The sequence below is a fragment of the Dipteris shenzhenensis genome, chromosome 5 (genome assembly GCF_047967505.1).
Source record: "Dipteris shenzhenensis isolate YYH24624 ecotype China chromosome 5, Dip_SZ_1.0, whole genome shotgun sequence".
NCBI classification, from domain to species: domain Eukaryota; kingdom Viridiplantae; phylum Streptophyta; class Polypodiopsida; order Gleicheniales; family Dipteridaceae; genus Dipteris; species Dipteris shenzhenensis.
Window position 1 is genome coordinate 30,831,428 of NC_141600.1, and position 10,323 is coordinate 30,841,750.

General features: G+C 42.3%; 1 non-coding gene across 1 annotated transcript; it reads left to right on the forward strand.

The window, feature by feature from the left end:
- Nucleotides 1–7,553: 7,553 nt before the first annotated feature.
- LOC147901865 (U2 spliceosomal RNA) lies at nucleotides 7,554–7,749 on the forward strand. The gene has a single exon (XR_015541095.1). It is a non-coding gene; the product is annotated as a U2 spliceosomal RNA (small nuclear RNA).
- Nucleotides 7,750–10,323: the final 2,574 nt, after the last annotated feature.

Sequence of the window (10,323 nt, forward strand, 5' to 3'; positions counted from 1 at the left end):
CACTAGAATCCAAAATCCAATTCTGGGAATATGCATCATCTGAAGTGGTAAGCAACTCTGTAGATAAACTAAACATGAAGAGAACGTCATTGTTACTATCATGTGTGATTGCATTGATCTCCTCGATCTTCACTTTTCCTTTGGCCTCCCTTGGACTCTCTTCCTTCTGATTTGCACCCTAATTTGCATTCTTTTTCTTATCCTTTTGTTCTCTTTTCAGCTTGTAGCAATCCTTTTTCATATGGCCCTTCTTGCCACAGTGGTAACACTCAATGTTCCGTGCCCTGGATTTGCTACGAGACTTCCCTCTTTCTTGGGATGTCCCCCTGAACTGTGATCTGCCCCTTTGCACATTTAAGGCTACATCCTGCTTGTTGCCATCCATAGACTTCCGTCTAATCTTCTCCGCCAAAAAGCTACCCACAACATCATCAAATTTCAGTACTCCACTAGGTGCAGAGTTACTGACAGCTGTACGGAAGGTATCCCATGAGGATGGCAATGAACATAAGAGAAATATTGCCTTAGTCTCCACATCAAAATTCATCTTCTGAGCCTGAAGTTGGATGAAAATAATATTGACTTCATTCAAGTGAGAAGCAATGGAGACCCCTTCCTTCATCTGCAGCTCAAACAACCTCTTCATGAGGTAAACTTTATTAGAGGCAGTTTCCTTTTCATAAGTGGCACACAGTTTCTTCCACAAATCTTTCGTAGTCTGCTCATTTACTACTATGAAATAAACTGACTCTGCAAGATGAAGTCTAATAGTAGATTTTGCTAATGCGTCCAACTCATTCCAATCATCCTTAGACATATTTGCAGGCTTAGCTTCAATCCCTGCCAAGGGTTTAATCTGCTTCTTTTGAATAAGCACATTCCTTATCTGCTCTTTCCACAAAGAAAAGTTTGTCCCATCAAACTTTTTAATGTTGCAAAACTCCTTTTTAGACATGGAAGAGGATGCCATAATGCAAATAAAGCTAAATTCCAAATGCTAGTGCCTACAAGAGAGATTCACACCAAATACCAGGTGCACCCAAATGTGTATTCCACAATAGAGTGAAATATCACCAAAACTCATGTCTCAAAGCATCTGACTCATGTGCATATACTATGCATCCATATGAGCAAATCTAGCCCAAAAGAAAATGCCAACTGCAATGGCAATCCAAAATGCCAATAAGTGCCAAATGACTCAAGCATAAACACTGTCCACTGGCATATGCATTAATAATATCTCATCCAAGAGAGCATAGCACTATCAGTGCATCACCTGCAATGTGTCAAAGCTGTCCCTTAACATAAAATAGCATCCATAAAAATAGCATCCCACAAGGCAATTTGGGCCTATCAGCGCATCCAATAAGGACCGCAATGCATCCAAATGGCCTATAAATCATCCACTGCAACCCAACGCACACCACAAATGAGGCACACTGCTCAAATTGCAACCAGAGTGATCTGCATAAGGTATGCGCAAGAAATCATAGTCCCATGGTAATGACCACTACTAAAAATAGAACTTGAGATGCCTCAAAACATGGGCGCCATTGCATAATCGGACTCAGCAAGAAAATCTGCAAATATCTCTCTTTTGTCGGAACTCCAAAATCCCAACCGATGAGTGAGAAATGTGAATCAACACTTATCCACTGCCATGTGGCATAAATGTAAGGTTTCAAAACCTTAGAATGAAAAATGCATAACAGAGAGACGAAATCGAATACACAGAGATCTATAACTCTGAAAATCCTTCACCGAATCGCGTAAGAATTGACAGGTAGGGGTTTTTGGGCGTCCGGAACGCAATGGGACAGACGGTTTTGGAAGCCGTGGTCTCAATCACTAGGTCCAACACACGGATTGAAAAACGTTTTTGGAAACAGAGCTGTTTGTAAACTCCATCGGAGTGCGAATGATGAGCAACATAGAAGTTTTAGGACCTCCTGAGTGCACCAGAACTTATAGATATGCAAATGGTTGCTCTAAACTTGAGTTGCAACACCCGGGCAGAAAAACGCAGAAACTGACACAGTGAGTCAAAAATCCAATGAAATGATCCCAGATTCAACAATGAAGGTGTTTCCAAGCTCCTAAAGTGAAGTGGATACCAAAAGCAAGCAATAGTTGCCTCTATAAGTCAATACGGAGTCTCTGTCATCGAACGGAATAGGGAAAAGCTCAAAAAACGTCTTTTTCTTTGAAAACACTTAACAGGCTCTCAAAACCACTTCGCAAAACCAAAGTGACTTTTCCAAAGGTTCCTCCAAGGTCTCTACACACTCGGATGCAAGTAAAGTCACCCACAAAGCTTCCCGCAGAGCTTCTCGTTCCTCCCACAGAGCTGCTGAGCTTCAAGCATTCACACACGCTCAGCTAGATCAGCCGGGCTCATGATACCAATTGAGAGTGCTCTCAACGGAAGCAAGAACGGAAGAGGGAGAGAGAGAGACAGAGAGCCACACAAGTTTTGGTGGGTGCAGAACCACCCTAATCTTCTTTTTCATTCATTTATATATGTGTTTGAGTATTGTACAGAACCAGGGTAAAGGCACAATGACCTTTAACCCCCACACATACTGCTGATATTATTCAAAAAAGGAGGGCAGCATGGATTAATAGAAACATCAAGTTCAAATTGTTCAAAAAATGTGATTTGGTGTTAATGTTTAACACAAAGTTGGGGAAAATGCCAGGAAAGTTCAAGCTCAGATATGATGGTCCCTTCAAGGTGCTTGAAGTTTTTGATCAAGGTACCTTCAAATCAGCTGACGTTCATGGGAATGCATATGACAAACCAGTCAATAGTTTCAGGCTCAAACCCTATATTGGACCTGACCGCACTCAAGCAAAGATAAACACAATCTCTCTGCAACTTTGCAAAGACCTCAATCAAGATGATAAATATGTTTCAACGACTATTCACATTAACGAATTTATATCCATCAGACTCCAACTGTAGTCCAACACTAGTCTGACATAGACATATGAAACATGTTGTTTCATCTACACAAACATTCAGGTATGCTCTAATGCCTACCAGCCCAATCCACTAAAAGTTGCAGGTACACCAAACTTAAACGCAAGAAACCTTACGTAAACTTTATCTCCGTGCTGGCCATATGTACGTCTAGTGGTATTAGGTGGCATCTAGTCGGTTCAAAATAAAGTGGTATTTGATTTCACTTTAGGTCATGGGTTTAGAGGAAATGCAGTTCTAGGGGGGGTTAAGACGATGCTATCATATTTTGGTAATAATGTTGGTGTATATGCTAAATTGGTTTGGGGATGGTTTTTGGAACTTGGTCGAGTAGTAGTGTAGCTTGCTCCTATGCAACGTAGGTTGTGGAAAGTCTACCCTAAACTCCAAGCAAGGCTGTAATGTTTTTGATGTTTTAGTAATAAAGGATGGCATTTTTGCCCCAAAATAAAAACCCCACACCTAGTTTTATCATGGAGATATCTTTTGGGATTATCATGGAATAAAGTATTGCATTATAATTCAGCTTGTGTATCTCTGGATGAATCTCTTTCTCTCTTCATCTTAGGGGGTTTTCTCAACCCAAACAAGAGGCAAATGCAATTGTTATGCCATTCTTTTAATTTTGTTGCCTTGGAAAATCTTCATGTAAAGCAAGGCTCACCATCATGCTCCTTTCTTTTAATTTTGTTTCCTCCTAAAGTCTTCAGACGAAGCAAGCCTCACCATCATCATTAGTTCTTTCAAAATTTTTGCATTGCTAAAATCTTCCCATGAAGGAGACTCACATTCTCATTGCATCTCTTTTCTCCCTATCTCGATCCCACTCACAATCCTATTGGCTCACTTTTCTTGCATATCGATTCCCACCCCCCTCACATAATTTGATCCCTATTGCCAACTTGTTGCACTTGGCATCCCTTCACACCCCACTCAGACAATCCTATTGCCCCACTTTTCCCCTTCAAGAACTACAAATCATGTGCTTTAAGAAAAGTTAATTCTTCATCCTTAGTTTAAATTAAATGCATGATCCTTGAATATCCTTTCTTCCAAGTGCATAGATTATAAGAATGGGTTTACTGCAAAGTTTTATTGGGTTTTTTGGGATCTTATTAAGTTAGATTATGTTGCAATGGTAAATGACTCCGGGTTGAAGGTGACTTTGTCCCAGGATGTTAATGTCAAGCTGGCGAAGTTGTTCCCAAAGAAATGAAGTAGGATGAGGCCATCACTACCCATTGGCCCCAACCCTATTTGCCATCTGTAATGTTCCATTGAATGTGGCCATTTAAAAGGCTATGAAGGATGGAGTAGTTAGATGCTTGAGGTTGCCTTCTAGGACTCTTTAGTGGCCAATTTTTTGCTGATGGCATGATCTCTGTTTCAATGGAGGACCACGAGAGTCTAGCCAACATGTCTTTAGTGAGATGATGAACATATTTTGTGAGGTAAACGGGTCAATCTGTAACTAGCCCAAGTCGTTTATCTTGACAATGAACATAGTTCCTAAGCTTGAATGGCTAAATGGTTTCCTAGGACCATGGGTTGACCGGGGAGTTATTATTAGGTATCTTGGAGCTCCATTGGAGGTGGGGGTTATCATCAGGTAGATATTCGAGTGGTTAAGGGATAAGATTACATTGAAATTAAGGCAGTGGTGTGGGGTTACCATGGGGTGGAGTGCTAGGATTCTTGTGTTGAAGCATGTTCTCTCTTTGCCCACTACTTACTTGGCATCCATCTAGAGGTTTAGAAAGTCACATTGGTTGGAAATAGAGAAGACTTTGAGGGCATTTGTTTGGTTGGAGGATGCTTGCAACATGAAATGGCACTATGTGCCTTGGGAAGCATTAAAATCTCCCAAGGCAGGGGGTGCTGGGAGTCCATAACGCTGATAAGAAGAATGTTGCATTGCTATCTAAATGATTGCCAACAATATTGGAATGTGAGGCTCCTTGGATTAAATGTATTAAAGTGGTTTGTGGAGAAAAGAGTGGGCAGGAAGGTTGGTATGTGGGAAAACCTCACTCGGTATGAGAAGATATGTTCAAGGTTTCCTCTTAACATTTGGGGGTCGAATTTGGTAGTAGTTTTACTTGATGCTTGGAAATTCTATGGTGGCTTATGGTTTGGAAGGGGAGAACTAGCCTGTGTGGTGATGCTAGCCTCCATGAGGATTTATGGTGGAGTAGGACAGTTTCTTACAATGGAGACCCAATTGCAGAATGGCTCTTCCCCGAGCAAGGACAAAGGGTGGTGCTCTTGGCTTCAACTTTGGGACGAACATACAGCTGATTAGAGATTAATAATATGGTTGGCTGAGCAATACAATCTAATAATAGAAAAGAAGCCCGCATCTTGTAGGTAGTAAATAGCATTCCTGAAAGTTGGACAACAAACGGTGTTCCTTCTTTGATGTGGAGAATCAACCAATGGAATGTAGAGGGTCGCGCTACAGAAAATCTCAGCAAAAGTAGGGTATAGGAAAGTGATGGAGAGTAGGACCATGTTTGGAAATCTCAATGCTAAATTAAAAAAGAGAAGGTTGCCGAAATGGTGTTCAGATAGGCTGAAAGAAATTTGAAAAGGTTGCAGGGTGAGAAAGGCCATTTTTATGTTGTGCAAGGTAGTACACATGTGGCTTCCTCTTAAGTGTAGAGTTGTCGGGTGAAAGAATATAAATCTATGCTGCTCTATGTGTGGCTTGGCTTTTTGCGATTTATCCCATCTCTTCAGGTCTTGTGTGATTGCCCAGAGGGTTTGGTATAGAGTTTTTGGCTCTATCAGAGGTGGGATTAAGCTCTATCACAATTGTGGGATCGATGGGCGGATTCAACATGTGTTCAAAGCGGATGTTGGTTCTCATTGGGGATCTTACGTGGACTTTATCTGCATGCTGGCCATATGTACAGCTAGCAATATTACTTGGCATATGGTCGGTTCAAATAAAGTGGTATTTGGTTTCGGTTTAGGTCTTAGGTTCATAGAAAATGCAATTCTAGGGGGGGTTAAGATGATGCTATCCTATTTTGGTAATAATGTTCGTGTATATGCTGAATTGGTTTGGGGGTGGTTCATGGAGGTGGGTGGAGTAGTAGTGTAGCTTGCTCCTATGCAACGTAGGTCGTGGGCAGTCTACCCATAACTTCAGCCAAGGCTGTAATGTTTTTGATGTTACAATAACAAAGGCCGGCATTTTTGCCACCAAAATAAAAAACCCACACCTACTTTTATCATGGACATTGCTTTTGGGATTATCATGGGATAAAGTATTGCATTATAATTCAGCTTGTGTATCTCTATATGAATGTCTCTTTCTCTCTTAGACTTTAGGGGGCTTTCTTCCAAGTGCACAGATTATAAGAATGCTTCCATCTCTAATTGAAAACCGATACAATCTCACCTCGAGGTACACTCAGGAGTTGGATTGCAAAGAAAATAAGGACCATCGACCCAACCAATACTTTTTTCATAGAACAAGAAGTTCCCTCCTTTCCACCGACGACTTTCTTACCAGAGAGTCGATTTGCTCATGGGTGTCTTCCTATCACTATTGGTGAGAATGAATTCCCTCTTGATTTCAAGCCACGCTTATATTTGCACCAGGAGGCTTGTCTTGAACAATTTGCTAGCCTTGTTAACATCAGTGTCAACTAATGTTGCACCCCTAAAAAATGCCAAAATATTGATAAAGGATCCGTTTGTTCGAAATCCAATTTGTGCTTTTATGGCCTCAAAGGCACGGCAAAGTGATCTCCAAAGGTCACTTCATTTGGCATGGCAAGGCTCAAGGTTATAGATTGTGGCCATAGAGAATAATTATGCGAGCTAGGAGCCATACCTAGTTTAATTGGGGAGGTGTTTTTGAGCAGGAGAAGTTGTGCCTACGAGGTGCCTGAGCTAATAACTACTCTGCTAACCTACAAGGTTGCTAGCTTGTAAGCTACTTATCAAGAATATCGACAACCGTCATTCTTACCTCCTTATTTCCGTTATTGCAAAAAGTCCTTATCAAGAATATCAACAACCCTCATTCTTACCTCCTTATTTCCGTTATTGCAAAAAGTCCACTTTACTTGTTGGGAGATAAGGTAACGAGTTGTTGGTGAGCACCTCCCGGAGAAGATCTAGACAAGTACAAGGTGCCTATAGGATAGGTTTCACCCTTGCCAAATTCGATTGGTAGCCTCTCCACGTCGGGAATTTGTCCTTGAACCTTTCTAAAAGCCACGCCCATTAACACGTCAAATAATGTAGGGACACCTAGTAATTTCAAGACTTTGCACTTTGGTAGTTTTAACCATCCCTTAGTTGCCTGAAGAGAAGAGGTTGTGATCATCTGCCAGTAGTGTGCAATGATTCTATTTTTGAGTGATTAGGCTAAGTTCCATGCTTCCAAATTAAGTATTAAATGTATTAGGCTTCAATTTCTAAAGGATACGAAAAGCGATGGAGAGGGATGCATGCAACAGATGGTGGACACGTGGCATAATTACCCCATAAGCAGCACTGCAAAAGGGGGTGAGGGGAGGGCTCTCTTAGCGGAGCCTGCGAGCGCCTGCTCTTCATACCTTTCTCGGCCTTTTGGCTAAGATCAAGTGTAGTATCTGTTCTTATCAGTTTAATATCTGATACGTGACCCATCGGGTCACATGATATTAACCTAATTTCTTTCAGGGGGCAGCCCCATCCGGCAGCTTGCTGCCCGGGACTGCGAGCGTCGCCTCTGTCTTGCACTACCTCAGAGGCCTGGCGCACCCCTTCTCCCTCGGGAGACCCCAATCCAAATCCTAACAAGGAAGGACGCACACGACCGAGGACGCGGACGCTTCCAATCAGGCCTGCACTCTCCCCTTTGCGCAGAGCCAAATGTACATAGTCCTTTGTGTTAGTGAAGTCAGATGTCGTCCCCAGAGCAATTCGTTGGTCGTTCCAGAGAAGCTGCAGATTGGAGATGTGGGCTATGCTGATAGGAAAGTGGCCGGAGGTTGAACGTCCACAGATTGGGTGAGTGTAGATGGCTGGTTGTGTTGAGAAGAAAGGCGCTTGTGGCGGATTGCCGTACCTACTGTTGCTGTCTCACGGGTTGCTCCATTAGTAGGAAGGAAGTTGGCAATTTCCAATTCTTGACAAGAATCACTTTACGATTCAGAACGTGAGAAGAGAGTACAGATCGCCAACCGACTCCAATGCAGCAACGGTCTTTCATGCCAATCGAGAAAGCAACACTAGACTATCTGCGTATGGCTTGAATCATCGAGGTCAACCATCACTAGACTATCTGCGTATGGCCTGGGAAGGGTGATGCATGATGGAACTCAGGCACACATATATGATGAGGATGCGGAGGGGGTGATGGGAGTGAATGAATTGCACATGGTCAACTGATGGTGTTGCCAGGGGGCAAAGGTGCAATTCTTACCCGACCATGTATTTAAATGCAAAGCAATTTATTTGCCCTGGACACGGGTCTTAATGATACGTGACCGAATAGGAACTTACAGACAATTCGTGACCGAATAGGAACTTACAGACAATTCTCTATGGACTTAAATGCGATGACTCTCAGATGTCCCTCACAAAGGCAAAAAGGGGATTGGTGTTGCAAGGCATCAACAACACACCGATTTGGTTAACTGTGTCAAGATACGTGGCTATAAAAGTCAAGAAGCAGAGTCAGAGATGGGCACAACCCATCTAGCTGAGGATGTTGATATGCATCTGGTATTTTCAGAGTATGCGGGTAATTCTGCTGAGATGCCCTGCAATGAGACCTTTGATCACATGGGACTGAGGATTGTTGATGGGCATGTATGATCCTCCGAATATGTCTTGGTCCTATACTATGGTCCTTTGGAACCTGAACCCTCATGATGACAGTGTTGTCTACTTGATTTGACGATCTTCAAATGGTGACAATTTCTTTTAGAACAATTAAATCTAACAGCCTCTAGCAGCAAAAAGGGTCACTCCGTATGCTGGGGAAAAATCGCAGATGAACCTTGTAGTTGACATCAAGGAAGAGACAAACCCTTGCAGTTGACATCATCTAAAAGTCTTTTTCAGCATGGAGGTGTTCTCTTTATGGTTTTCCATTTTGCAGGTGTCAAAAATCTCATGCACAGTGTGGACATGTAGGCTTCATGGTTCTAGTGACATGTCCATTTAATTCTCTTTCTCCACAAGATTCAAGTCTGGCATCCGTTTGGTTTGTTTTCTTCGTGTGTCACAGGTATATATTGCAAGGAGATTGCTGGTGGATGCCAACCTTTAAGTGGCTGCACAGTAAGCCAGCATTCTTATTCATGTAATACATTGTGTATCACTGAGTGAAAGAGTGATGTGAATATAGCTTATCAAGCTGAACAGTTCTATGTACATGGTACAAGGAATTCGCCAAAGGGTTGGGATATATTTAGGTTCTGTTGTGAGAAGCCATGGGCTGATTGAACATGGAAGTTTGCCATGAGTATAGGATATGGGTTAGTGAAGGCTATAATTGGGAGACATAAAAGGCACGAAGCCCTTAGCTATCTATAGGCATCATGTTAAGTTTGTTCTGGTTTCCCGAGAAAAGGAATGTCATTAATGCAGACATCCTAGCGCTACGGAGACACCTAGGTAAAAGTGCAACTCCCCTAGAAAGGGTACAGAGACAAGATGAGAGGAGGTTTCCCACGGTTGGCGGCTCTATCAGGTGATCTTCTACAACTGGCTGAGTAAAGAGCCACTCAGGTGACCTATAATACCATACAATACCTCTCTGTGCCCGATATCTGATTATGAACTTTCCCATGCCCACGTGACTCAAACTGAGGTATAGGATGTCCATCATGACTCAAGCACACAGAGGGGGTGATGGAGTTTGGAGTGAATGAATTGCATGATCAGGTGATGATGTTGTGACTGTGCAAAGGTCTAACTCTCACCCAACCATTTATTCATCCCGGACATGATTACCAAAAAGAGAGCTTACAGAGAATCTTCTATGGACTTTAATGCCATAAAGGCAAGAAGGAAGGCATCAAGAGCACATAGACGGGTCCTTTGGAACCTCAACCCTCGTGATGCTTCTCGAACATCTTGGTGAAGCATAAACAGGTTGAGAATAAAACACAGCAACGATGACGATGTTATCTGCTTGATTTGTAAATCTTCAGATGGTGACAATTTCTTTAGAAGAAGAAAATTAACTGTCACTAGCAGCGAATTGGGTAGCTCCACAAAACTCCACTGGGAAAAATTGACAGATGAGAAAGAACAGAACAAAGACAAACATCAAGAGAGAGAAAAATGTGGTTAACCTTCCAATTGACATCAAGCAAGAGTCTTTTTCG